Below are 14348 nucleotides of genomic sequence, written 5' to 3'. Positions count from 1 at the left end.
CTTTTATGCTGGTCTGTGGCCATAATAAAGATTTGTATTGTATTGGGCATGGGCACGGAAGCCCACCTGACTATCTGGGTATCGTTGTAGCTTGGCCTCAGTTCCCCATCTGTATAATGGGAATGTTGCCATTCCTGGGGTTATTGTGTGTGTGGATTAAATAAGGAAGTAGTGTTACACAACTTCAGGACTGGGCCAGCATATATCTAATCAAATACATCAGAAGCTCCCTGTTCCTGCCTTTTAAAGGGATTAGTGGATGACATTTAGTCCTTCCTGCCCTTTTCACCACAGGGAATGCTGGCACAGAGGTAGGAGCTCACAGCCCTTCTAGAAGCTGCCTTCCCTGGGAACAGCACGAGAGCCTTGGCAGCCAGTTCATGTCTTCCCCATACAAGATCCCTGAATGGAGCCATCCGTCTCCATGGTGGCGGCTCACCCCAGATGAAAGGGGAGCCGCTATTCCATCCAAGGCAGGCAGGAGTTGGACAGACATCCTGGGGCTGCCTCCAGCTGCCTTTGGTGCGGTGGGTGGCAGAGAGAGCTGAGCACGGGTGAGCGGGACCTTTGATGTGCCAGGGACAGAATTTGAGAGGAGCGCCATTCAGCACATTGACACAAAGGGCTCTGGGGCTTCCAAGGAGAAAGGCAGCTTCCCAGAGAGAATCCCCCTTGCCTTCGCACTGCGCTGCCAAATTGTGATGTTATTACAGGAAGAGGGAGGGAAGCTTATCTTCTCCTTCTGAGTGGAATCCAAGCCCTTTTGTGCATTCCAAGGCCCTGAAAGAGCTGGAATGAGGTAGTGCGACCATGTGGTGCCAGCTCAAGAGACCAGGGATGCCACTCGGCGCCTGTGTTCACTGCAGAACGGTCACATGAAATCATCATCTGTTTATTTGTATGCCACTTCCCCGCAAAGCTGTGCCCAAAGTGGCCCACAACATATCAAATGAACAGGAACAATTCAAAAAATAATCTTATGTCACATCCACTCTATTTGTTCACAGCATCCCATGAACAGCACTTTAACAGTCATGGCTTCCCTCGAAAAGTCATGGGAACCACAGCTTATCCCTCACTGAGTGACAGTTCCCAGAACCCTTAACAAACTACAGTTCCCAGGATTCCCCAGGGGAAGCCATATTCCCATTTTGGAATCAAGCCAGATGGTTGGGCCTTTAAGGCTCTGAAGTTCTCCACAAGGGGGTGGAGCCTGGAGGACATAGTCTGGAGGCAGAGGCATGAAAAGCCTCCATTGGATCTCAACCTTTGTTGGTGCAAGTTGCTCACTTGGAGCTGTCTGTGGTCCAGCCTTGCTGCTGTCCTTGTAGATTCTGGCGTCAGACCAGAATGCAGCACCACAGCTAGCCCACGCAGGCCAGTCACTGAGAGGCTGCTGTTCATCTGCTAGAAATGCACCAAGTTGGGTAGACACAGAGGAGGAAGGTTAGGTAGGAAGGGAACAGTCACAGCTTCGATCCCCAGCCTCTCCACATAGGACTGAGAAGACCTTCCCTGGCAAACCACTGCCAGTTTGTGTACCCAATGCTGACTTACACCTTATGGAGAAAGTGGAGCACCATTTGCTGCTCTCCTTCAGGCACCCAAATGCCTTGGGCAGGTTCTGCCCTCCCTCCTTGCACCCTTCCATCCCATCCAGAAGATCTTTGTGTAACATATGCATCCCACGGACATTGCCAAATAGAGCTGAACATTTTCAACAGGTTGAGCAGCTGCCAGAAGCAATAAGCTGGTAGGCATCTGGGTAAAGGGTTACTGGGAAGGCAGTAAGGCAATAAGGAAACTACCTGTCAGCCGTGAGCAGTGGGTATTTCCCCCAGCCCTTCCCAATAGGTTGCAATAGGCAGACATACATAATATGCCTGACAGTCTTTCACCTCTTGAAGGAAGGTTGACAGCACTGGACTGTCCCCAGGTTATGGAGACCAGGTAGTTGCTGTCTCAAGTAGAATGGACTTCGGAGAAAGTCCCTGAAACTGTCCCTTCCAACAAGTATGTGTGATCTTGGCCATAATGGGAAGGAAATGACATTCCCCACCCCCCAAATGCTGAATGTTGGTGATTGTTATCAACAGGGCAGTCACTCAAAGGTAAAGTAAAGGTACCCTTGACCTTTAGGTCCAGTCACGGATGACTCTGGGGTTGCGGCGCTCATCTCGCTCTATAGGCCGAGGGAGCCGCCGTTTGTCTGCAGACAGCTTCTGGCTCATGTGGCCAGCATGACTAAGCCACTTCTGGAGAACCAGAGCAGCTCACGGAAATGTCGTTTACCTTCCCGCCAGAGCAGTACCTATTTATCTACTTGCACTTTGACGTGCTTTCGAACTGCTAGGTGGGCAGGAGCTGGGACCGAACAACAAGAGCTCACCCCAGTGCGGGGATTCGAACTGCCGACCTTCTGATCAGCAAGCCCTCGGCTCTGTGGTTTAGACCACAGCGCCACCCACGTCCCTAGTCACTCAAAAGAGAAGGCCAATTGCCCAAAGCATAATGTTGTCTTAGTGCCATCTTTGTGATGTCCATTTGTAAATATGCATTGTGCATTTTAAGTACGTGTGCCCATTTTTGCTTGCTTCACATCATGTATTTTGAGGGTGGTCAGATGCAAAAGGGAGCATGGATCTTTAGCATTTAAGAGCATAAAAAGAAATTTGCTGGAGCTTTCCAATGGCCTATCCAGTCCAGCATCCTGTTCTCACAGCGGCCAACAAGATGCCTGTGAGAAGCCCACAAAAGGGCCTGAGGGCCATTCCAGCAACTGGTATGCAGAGGCACACTGCCTCCAACAGCGGAGGTTGAACGTAGGCACATGGCAACCAGATTCTGATAGCCTTATCCAGGGCTTTTTTCAGCTGGAACTCACTGGGACTCAGTTCTGGCACCTCTCTGGTGGGTGCCATTGCCATCATCAGTGAACAAGGGAGGTGTTCATGGTGACTTCTGGGTAGAAGCTTGCAGAGAGATGAGATTTGCAGCATGCCGGGTCTTGTACCCAGTACCATTTTCTACTTTTAGCTTTCAGCCCAAGAGATATACTACCTGTGGCGAAGAACAAGATACCCCCCCCCACAGTGCCACAGTTCCATGTACAGTGGTACCTCGGGTTACATACACTTCAGGTTACATACATTTCAGGTTACAGACTCTGCTAACCCAGAAATAGTACCTTGGGTTAAGAACTTTGCTTCAGGATGAGAACAGAAATCGTGTGGCGGCAGCGGGAGGCCCCATTAGCTAAAGTGGTACCTCAGGTTCAGAACAGTTTCAGGTTAAGAACGGACCTCCAGAACGAATTAAGTTCTTAACCCCAGGTACCACTGTACAGAATTCGACTGGTGTTGTAGGTGAAATGTGAATCCAACTTGGAAGTGGTACCATATCCTCCACTACACCAGAGGACAGCAGGCTAGCCTGTGGGTTCAAAGGGCCTGCCACCACCATCCTGCCCTCAGCACCCAACACCTGAGGCAGCTGCCTCATTCTGCCTAACGGTAGGGCTGCTTCTTGTACATTGCAAGGACAGGATTGCCAGTTGCACACAGCACCACCTTGGCCCTCATTGGAAACACGAGCTCCAGTTCTAGGGAGCCTCACTTTAGATCTGTTACACCGCCACAGCCCTAATGCCTAATCTGACCCACTTCTTTGCTGCCAGCTTTAGACGGCTTGTACGTGGCTTGTATTCTCATTGCTTTCATTAAGAGAAACAACTCTGCAGCTATGTATAGATCACAGCACCCTCTCCTCCTTCTCCCATGTAAAAAGAATCCACTGCTACATTCCTTCTTCTTCTTCTTCTCTCTCTCTCTCTCTCTCTCTCTCTCCCCCCTCTCTCCATTTAAAAGCCATCTTTTAAGACTCCCTTTGCATCTCCCTGCTCACAAATGCAGCTGGCATCCCTTTCAGGGTGCTGGAGTGATCTGCAGCCAGCCAGCCAGCCAGCAGCACCTGATAATGCAGCAGCAAAGAGGAGTGGGAGAGGGAGGAGGCAGGGAACATTCTCCTGTCCTTGGATGAACTCCTCGCTGGCTCGCTCATTAGAGATGCTGCCACGCGGCTGCCGCCTCCTTGGGAAGCTTCTTGCACACAGGGATATTTTTAGTGTCTGCTTTATACTCCGAGCAGGAACTTCTGCATTACTCTTGCTGCGTAAAACAGGCTGTCAAAGGAGCTGCCAAGGCAACTAGCTACCGTTCAGCCGGTTTCCTCCAGCTGGGACTTGAAAGGCTTGTACTGCAGTCAGTGCAAAAATCGCCCACCTTGATCGTATTCCCCCACCTCCAGGAGGGGTTTCAAGCACCAGCAGAGGCAGCAAAATCCTGGAACCTCATCCAGCCCATAGGCTGCAGAGGTTGCCTTGCCTATAGGGATGCAATGATCCACCCATTTCAGTTTTCTTGCTTTCTCATTTTTCCAGTCTTAAATTCAGCTCTCCGTATTTCTGCAGCCTTTTAGAAATAGAAAATGAAAATAAAATCTAAATGAAAATTCACCGGCGTTTTAGTGAGCGCAAATTTCTCTTGACAAACACATGTTTGTTACGTGGTTCTGACTGGTGTGCACACTTTGCAAGCAATTCTCCTGACCATAATACATATCTGTACACATTGTTTGACTGGAGAATGGCATTGCAAAATTTGCATAAGTATGAATTTCGAAGGATGGCTCTATTTCAATTCTCATATTGTTTTGAAAAGTGCAAATCTGATAGATTCACCTTTGAATGTGGACTGAATCGAATTTCTCCCCTGTCCCTACTTATTGCTGATGACAGATGATGGTCAGGATTACAAAAGTTCTCAGGGAGGGGCAACGCCAGCTCCCCCCCCCCCACTGCCAGACTAGGTGTAAGGAAGCTGGCACCTAGCATGCTACCATGATGATGTACTAGATACCAGCTTGGTTGATTCTGTGCACCCACAGAAGGCACCATGGCCATTGCAGGAATGGAGAGTTGGTCCATATGTTGCTTGACTCCAACTCCCATCATCCAGCATGGGCAATGATCTGGGACCATGGGAGTTGTAGTTCCCCTCCTCTGGGCTTTGGGTATAACAAAAAACATGCCTGTTTATGGCCAAGGATTTTATTTATGTTCTGTTTCTGGGGTGATTTCCCACCTTAAGTGGACCAAATTAAACATGAAGCTTCTCATGTGTAGTTTGTCCTTGATGTGTTTTTCATGGATAAAAAGCTATTGTAAAGGCTGTGATCTAAAACTGGAGAGCTCTCCTAAAGCTGAATTCCTCTATGCACAGAGGAAACATCCCTGAGACCCTTGTGGCTCCTACCACCCTAAAAGTCCCCGGGCTGCAGGCACTCTTTATCATGCCCTAAGTTAACGAAGGCTTCCCACGGTTAGCCGATGAATTGTGTAAGTTATGACAGTTTGTCTCTGCTCTGCGGGGAAAATTCTATGATGATGAATGTGACTACATGTAGAATTACATGCCATAAACTCTCTGAGTGTGCACTGGCCCAGCTGAATGGTTGGAGGGAATTGGTATCTTAGAAATTTGCCTCTGAATACCAGTTGCTAGAAATCAAGGCCAGTCCAAGACATTTTTTCTGGCTGGAGTGAAAGACAAGATGGCAACCCCACACCTCCATCTATTCTATAAGCAGAAGGTGATGGGACTGGTAGCTGGAACTTACCTTAATAGTAGCAAGGAGACTGTGTCATCCACCACGCCTGACAGAAGTTGCCTTGTTATGGAGGCCCACAGGACAGGCAGGGTGGTACACAATTGTATCCTCCAGCAGAGGGCAAGAGGGCAGCTCCATCTAACCCTGCAGCATTTGACGCCTAGGGCAGTTGCCCCACTCTGCCTAATGAGAGGGCTGGCCTCCCATTGGGAATCTTTGTTTTCCCTCTCTTGCGCTACTGAATAAAGCTTTCTTGCTCAGGACCTTCATGGATCTCACTCTCCCTTCCCCCTATAAACATGGGGTCGAGAGAGAAAACTTACCATATTCTAACCCGTTAGTGCTGATAGCTCTTTCTAGAGGACCCATAAAGTTTCAAATCTCCAGATGAGGCATTGCATCCCTCAACATCCCCTGCTTACAACCTCTGCAATGAAGTTTACCATATGTGCCCACAACTGCCCTTCTGCCTGAGGACAGCTTTTGATCAAATTAGTCAATAGCAATCAAGGCCCTGTGTCTGCCTCAGTAGCCACTTGCCAGCCAGCTAGAGCTGGTGGCATACTGTTGCCTTCAGCTAGTGCATACACACACAAACACCAACAATAAATGGGAAACTAACTTTGGGAAATACTGTCTGCACATCTTTGAGGATGAATGAAGAAGCCCTTTGCATATATCCTAAACAGTACATTCATTTGTTTGTACAACTTTTAAAAAACCAAACCAAAAGCACCCAATGGCTCTCACATCTTTATACTTCCAAGCTAGGCCTGGGGGAGATGGGCTTGATGTACTACTTGGAGGGTGCCCCATAAGAAAAGAAGCAAGTATTGGGACACTGTTCAGATGGTCAACTTGTTTTTCTGCCATCCTCTCAAAGACGACTAAACACAATTAGTAATAGCTCAAAGAGATAAGTAGATCTGGGGGTAGGGTGCCCCATAGCTCTCATACAGGATGAGATGCTGTGGGTCTCAGAAACAGGCCCTCTAGCTGTTTGGTCTGAGCCCATTGCTGTGGTTTGAGGGAGTGCAGAAAGGAAAACTGTCAAGGGGTGCATGTGTCCAAGGCCCCCCTAGAACACCCCCCAAGTAACTGGCTATATGCCCAAGCCTGTTATTTCAATAGCTGCCATAATGCCACACATTTGTCCAAGCTGCTTTCCTCTCTCTGCTCTGGCTGCAGGAAGTTCCCTTACTCCAGCAGAATGTAAGTCCCCAAATTCCTGGTTGCCCCTGACAATAGGGGTTTTGTGTACATAGAGAGTGGAAGGAGCCCAGCTCCTTCTCAGGGCCAGCCCAATTTCTCTGTAGGACCAGGATTAGAGGTTGATTCCTAACATTCTTTTGGGACGTTGATCAACCGGTAGACCAGTCACAAATAGACATTGTGGGTGCCTTCAGACTGCCAGGGTATTGTGGGAGGGATTAAAGCGCCTACTGGGAAATTTAGACTTTCACATTTGAAATGGATTCAGCTATTCTGTTGCCCTAATGCAACAAATCTGCTTTGAAAAGGAAATGGATTTTCTGCAGTTAGGAAAGTGACTTGGAAATGTGCTTAAAAGTGTGGAATGGGTGAGTGACTAACAGGAAGACCTATAAACTCCCCAGAAGCAAATAAGAATAAACGCAGGGTGAATGTTCATTGGTATATAACGTCCAACAAACAAGTCAGAATGGAATGCACATAGAGACCGGAAATTATTTAATCTTCATGTAAACTTTGTGTAAATAGGTAATCTGGACATGGGCGTAGCCAAGGGAGGGCAGGAAGGTGCAACCCCCCCCCAACAATAAAAACCAATAAAAATACATAGCAAACTGAGTTTCGGGAGGGCCACAAAAGGCCTGCCCCCTCTCCCCAAAAAATCCTGTCTATGCCCATGAAACTGGAAGAGCCCTGTGTTAATCTCTTAAGGCATGATACAGACTTCTGCATGCGCAACAGGAGAGCAGGGTCACAAAAACTATGTTTGTGTACTCTGTACGTGTGCATATTTCACAAGGGTGGAAAAGACACAAAAATGCAACTGTATAGTGGTACCTCGGGTTACAGACGCTTCAGGTTACAGACTCTGCTAACCCAGAAATAGTACCTCGGGTTAAGAACTTTGCTTCAGGATGAGAACAGACATTGTATGGCGGCGGTGCGGCGACAGTGGGAGGCCCCATTAGCTAAAGTGGTGCTTCAAGTTAAGAAAAGTTTCAGGTTAAGAACAGACCTGCGGAACGAATTAAGTTCTTAACCCGAGGTACCACTGTAGTATCCTGGGCCATTTGGACACATAATGAAATAAATAAACCTGAAGGCAGTAGCATATTATAGCAACTGTATTGCCACAGCCAGGAAGAAAAAGCAACAAGATGATACTTTTAATCACATGTGCAAAGAGGTGTGGAAACTAGTTTACTGTTATTGCCAGGGAAATCCTTCACACGGAGTGAAGCTAGGGTAGCAGTGGGTTTCTAGGTCTGGAGATGCGGGTCATCTGAGAGCTGATTCTAAAGTCTACTGAGGGACAAGCAAATCAGCCACAGATGTAAGGAAATGCACAGGGTCAAGCATGAGAAGCTGTTGTGTAGCACTGTTGGGAACGCGCCACCCACTGCTCCCCTGGGATGGTAAAACTGGTCCAGCTGGATGTGTCAACAAAGCTGGGCCAGAAATGATGCAGTGCCACCAGCATTAGTTCTGGTACATGGCGCAGAAAAAGCCTCCCCTTGGAAGGTAAAATAAGGGTCAATGTAAAATATACGCCACTCCTTACCAAGACCACCCTAAGGTCTTTTGCAGGCAAGGGACAAAACAGTGCCTTCCCATGACATGTATAGAAGCCAGCTAGACTGGTCGTTGAACTTGACTTCCACACTGGTGACAGGATGGTATCCTCTCCTGACCAGCAGGCTAGCTTAGCGGGTGAAAGGGAAGACTACATAGCACCCGTGGCTCTGTCTTTTCCTCCCAACATCTCACCACCTCTCCTCCAAAACCTCACTGCCCCTCACTCCAGCCTCCACCACCTCAGACTGATGCTTCACTCAACCTGAATGTAACAAAGGGCAATTGGCAACCTCCATAAGCACATCGTGCCAGAGCACATGTTGCTGTTGAAGCATCAGCCAGGTAAAACATTCTACATGATATGCTCTGCCTTCCACGCTGAGCTGAATGGCCTGAGTCTTCCTCTCACTCTTACTCTTCCCCTAGTGCTGGCTGGGGCTGATGAGACTTGTAGTCCAACAACATCAGGAGGCCTCCAAGGGGGTGAAGGCTCTCCTGGAACATCACACCTAGGCTTTGTCCTTCTTGCTGGTTATTCCCACCATAAAGTTCGCCTTTTATGTTGGGTACTCAGTAGGGCGTTCCCTTTAGTAGGGTATTCCCAGGCAAATCTGACTAGATTCTCCAAGCAGCAATATAAGAAGTATTACATTTGGTTTACAACTGTCATTGTTCCCTGGGTTGGAGTGATAGGAGGAAGAAATGCTCACTAATCTGGAGCATTACTGCAGCCCAAGGGTTTGCCCCATATCCCAGAAGTACTGAAACAAACAAACCGGCGCCATCTGCCGGTCTGAAGAAGGACCAAGAGAAAGGCTGGTGATAATAAACAGAGATCGAGATGCTCCGAGGGCAGAACAGCAACTGCGCACGTAAAAGAACTACACCTTCACGCACGAGACAGACACCTGCAGTAACGCACACAAGAATCTACACTTAGGAACATGTAGATTTCAGATTGTGTATGGTTTCGTGAATCCGATATGCTCAGAATCGGCTTCTTGCATTTGCAGACACACAGCTTTTAAAACGAAACTTGTCCCACTTACTTTGACCCACATTTCCCTTTTGCTTTCCACTTGTGAGACTTCTCGGGTGTCAAAGACCTTTCCAGCATTAATCCACACAACTGCTTGTGGGCTTTATTCAGACCATGCAAACATTATCGATTTCCCCCGTTCGTGGACAGCATGTGTATGTGTCAAGCTGGTTGCTGGCTCTGGTTTGGAAGTTATAACCTGTGTGGATTTTGCACAGCCTACCCTGCATATTTTGACATATTTGTGATCATGGGGGAAGACTGCATGGTCAGTCTCTGCAAAATAAAAAAAAATAAAAACTGTTCCTCATCATCATCTCTAACCATACTCAACCTAATTGACTTAACATAGTTGTTGTAAGTATTATTGAGAACTTAGGGGAGTTTGTTGTTGTTGTTGTTGTCGTCTATATAGGCAGAATAATAAGTCCAACATAAACAGGTGAGCAAGCTCAGTCTGCACCAGGGCTGAGATAATGCTGACCCGCAGTGGAAAATAAAGATCATGGTCATCTGCTTTTAGAAGAAGTAACATGACAATCCCACTCACCCCAGCTCTGGATTTATCAATGGGTAGGCGGATCCCACTTCCCCATTGTGACTCTGCATCACTATGCGGGTTTCACAACATATTTTGGTCAGAGTTTACGAGAAAAGGCGGGGGGGGGGAGGGAAGGGAAGGGGAAATTCCAGTAAATGCCTCTAGTTCTTCATTCTTGAGAATAGGAAGTTACTGGACTTCTTGTTGGGACTTTTCAGTTTCTGCTTTAACAAGGAAAAAGGTCTTTGTTTTCTAACCTCTGCCTTATGTCAGGTCCTTGCAGTAGCTATCAAATACTTATGCCTTTCCCCCGTTAGCACTAGAGATACAGCTTAGTGTAGTGGTTTGAATGTCGGACTATGACCTAGGAGACCAGGGTTCAAATCCCCACTCAGCCATGAAGCTCACTTGGAGAACTTGGGCCAGTATCTGATTCTCAGCCTAACCTACTTTACAGAGTTGTGGGGATAATGTGAGGAGGAGGAGAACCATGTGTGCCACCTGAAGCTCCTTGGAGAAAAGGGTGAGCTACAAAGGCAATAAATAATAATAATAAGACTGTGTATTATTATACTGGGCACCTTCATGAGTTTCCCATCAGAGCTTTGTGGCAAAGAGAAAGGAATTGCCTCCCTTTAGAACAAGTCACTGATGAAGACGTGTCCTGGAGTCTTATCTTCCTCGCTGATCTGGTTGGGGTCAACAGGTCTTGATCTGGGAAGGGACTAAGCGTTCCCAGCTTGTAAACAAGCAGCCTTGGCTGCTAGCGCCCCCTCTGGGGAGAAACCTGTTCTCCCTGATTCTACTAAAGCCGGTCACTTGCAGCTTCTGCTGTCCGTATGATGACACATCTGAACTTTGGTACCCCAGTTGCAAAAGGGGCCATGGACCTGGGATGATCAGGGCAAGTGTCTGCTGATCAACCTGTGACAGCATGATGGTGATGAGTGTTCTTGGAATGGAAACGAAGACTTTGAAGTTCAGGGAGAGATCAGGATGACTCAAGCTGTGCCCTGAATACAACAGACATTCTTGCCCTTTCACCTACTTTTCACACTCGCTCAGTTGTAACACCACGTTATACATCGCAGGCACATAGGAAGCTGCCTGTACAGAGTCAGACCTGAGGTCACCATCCAGGAGTTTGGTTTTCTAACTAGACCTTCATCTGAATGCATAGGTGCCAACTCCCTGGGGCACTGGGCTCCCAAGCACCCACAAAATTCCCCATGAAGGGGACAGGCACTCACAAATTTCAGTGCCAGGGCCATGCACGCTACATGGCATCCATGGCCCTGGGCACCCACGGTCACGGGTCCAAGCTGGCACTTCTGTCTGAATGGCTGCATAAAAATTAAAAAGCACTTTGACGTGCTTTCGAACTGCTAGGTTGGCAGGAACGGGGACCAAGCAAAGGGAACTCACCCCGTCGCAGGGATTCGAACCACTGACCTTCCGATCAGCAAGTCCTAGGTTCAGCAATTTAGACCACGGTGCCACCCACTATGGGGTAGAAGGGTTTAGAGGAGTGCAAATGTGATTGACTAATCAATCAATTTGTCATTGGTATTTGGGTGGTGCAAAGCTTGCTGGTATGTGTGTCTGTATTAACCAAAGCCAGTTCTAAACAACATTGCACTTCAATATCAAGAAAGCTCTAAAATGGTCCATATTCATTCAGCTTCTTTCTAGAAGATTCAAAACTTAATTCTTCTGATGTGTTTTTAATTAGGTAATTCCCTGCCCAGTCCTGTAGCTCAGGGCAGTTTGCAGCATTTCTACGATATTTCTTCATGCTACCCCAGGGATGTGAAATTCAGCTTTATTTTGGCTTGAGCTTTTTTTTGCTACCTCATCTTCACATGGCTAACCCTTCCCCACCCACTTTTTTTTTTGACAATGAGACTACTGTGGAAGGCAGCATGTGGCACGGAACTGAAGACCACAATGGGAAGGTCCAGAATGGTCATAAAAATAGAAGCAGGGTGACCTTTGACTAGGAAGCCATTTCTCAGTTTTATTAGCTTGAGGAAAACAGGAAGTCTCATGGGTGTAGCCAGGATTTTTGTTGGGGGGGGGCTCAGTTTACTATGTATTTTTATTGATTTTTATTGATTGGGGGGAGCTGCCCTTCCCTGCCCCCCCTTGGCTATGCTCATGAGAAGTCTATTATTAGGATCAGAGGCCCACATGGGTAATGACAGCTTGACTGTGCCGTCTTGTTTAGTTCGTCTCTGAAATGCAGGATGATGCTAAGAAGGTGTTGAGAAGGAATTCCAGAGTTTGATATTCCAGCACCCAGTGGGGTTTTCCTGGTTTTTAAAGGATGTAAAAATTCATTAGGGTGACGCTAGGAGTAGCCAGAGCAGAGAAGCAATGGACACTTCCAGACAATCACTATTTTTTGGTAGAATTCAGTCACATACCACCAAAGCCAGGTTGTGCAATGGCAGCTTTATTTCAACAATTTTTAAATTTATTTTGACAATTTACATACCGCTGAATTACGATGGTCTCTAAGCAGTGAACAAGAAAGCCAATAGATAGGAAACTAAAAATCTGTTAAAGTGATGAATTCAGAATTAAAATGCCTGAAGGAATAAAGAAAAATCATCAGCTGGTACCAGCAGTTCAACAGTCAGGGGCCCTGTCTGACCTCATCTGGAAGGCAGTCCCATAAAATTGGGCTTGCAATACGGAGTGCACGGCTCCTGGTGGATAGAGCCACGCATCTGAGCCATGGGGGACCATTTGCAGTGACCCCAGTGAAGACCTCAGTGACCAGGCAGAGATATAAGGGATCAGGCAGTCCCCCAGGGTATTGTAGATTAAAGCAACCTGTCCCCGTAGCATATGGGCAGCCTGTGCAATTGGAAGGCCTTGCACAACAAACCTGCTTCCCCAAAAGAAGATCAAATATTTTGCAATAAGGAAGGTGATGGGGAAATGAACTGGAAAGCATGGGACAGCATTTGTTTTGATGCAACGTTGTCTTACCTCCCTGCAAACAAGACCGAATAAATGCTCATTATGTAGCCAACATCGTCTAATCTCCCCGCAAACAAATGATGAATGCTCAGTAAGCAGGTTGTCTGGAAGAGCCCCAAAAGCATTTGAGGAAAGTATACAGAAATAGAGGTGCAAAGCAAAGTGGCACAGTGACTACTTGGCACCAGAGCTAAGACTTTTTCTGGCTGGGCATTGGTTGGGGCTAATCATGTTTCCTCTTAGTTGCTATAACAGGAACAGGGCCGGTCCTAACATTAGGTGAGGTGGCCTTGTGAAGCAGCTGGTTTCAGGTGTGATGAAAGGCCATTGTTGTATTTTTGCTACCAGGGTAGGCAGAGGTGCTTGTGGGATTTCCTGCCTCAGGCACCCAAATCTCTTGACTGGCCTTTGCTACTATGCTCCTGGTCTTGAGAGAAGGGATGCAACTTGCTGCCCCACCTTGTGCAGCATTGGGTGGATGGGCAAGGACTATCTTTCTTAAATGCTGTCTCCTTGCCCTTCTGACTTGCCTCTCGCAGCAGTCTTGAGACAAATGTGCATCTCTCTGAGCTCCATGCACAGAAAGGCATTGCCAAAAGCTGCTTCCCACTCTTGCTCACACAGGGAGTGACTGACCTTATATAGAGATATCTACGATACTTTCATGTGTGCAGCCAACTTTCCCCAATAACTTATGATGGCATTTGGCTGAGTGACCAGTACAAGATTAATGCTGCTATTAAGTAAACTTGCCTTTACAACCTCCCCCGCCAACTGAGAACGTCCATCAGCAGCTGAGATTTTTCTGTGCCCTGGACCCTTAACACTGTAACATGAATAAGAGCCCTTATTCACAATACACACATATTTTTAATATACTGGCTGATGCATCCTCCACTAAACTTCTACTTTCTCTTCTGGACTTCTAGACCTTTTCAAGCCCAAATCTCTATTTGAAAAGGGGGGGAAATCGCTCTTGTCTTCTTCATTTTCTCAATTCCATATCTTATACTACCCTCTGGTGTGCAGAATATGAATTACAGAAATCTCCAGTGAATTACTGAGTAGTAAAAGTATCACAGGATATTTGCTAGAGAAAACAAGCACAGCTACCCCTCTGAAATTTGAACCCAACAAACATTTATCAGTTGCAGGTATGTTTGATCTTAAAGGCCCAAGGGTGAAATGCCTCTGACTAGAACCTAATTTTTCTAGATTCTTAACTTTCAGAAGTAGTGAGATAAAATATTTTGCAGCTATAAATCATGAACACTTGTAACTTATATATAAAATAATAAAGCATGCAATAGCAATTTTTAGGACGAG

The sequence above is a fragment of the Podarcis liolepis genome (genome assembly GCF_965112155.1).
Source record: "Podarcis liolepis genome assembly, chromosome: 6".
In the NCBI taxonomy this organism is placed as follows: domain Eukaryota; kingdom Metazoa; phylum Chordata; class Lepidosauria; order Squamata; family Lacertidae; genus Podarcis; species Podarcis liolepis.
The sequence above is the reverse complement of the archived record's forward strand: the minus strand, read 5'-3'. Positions refer to the sequence as shown.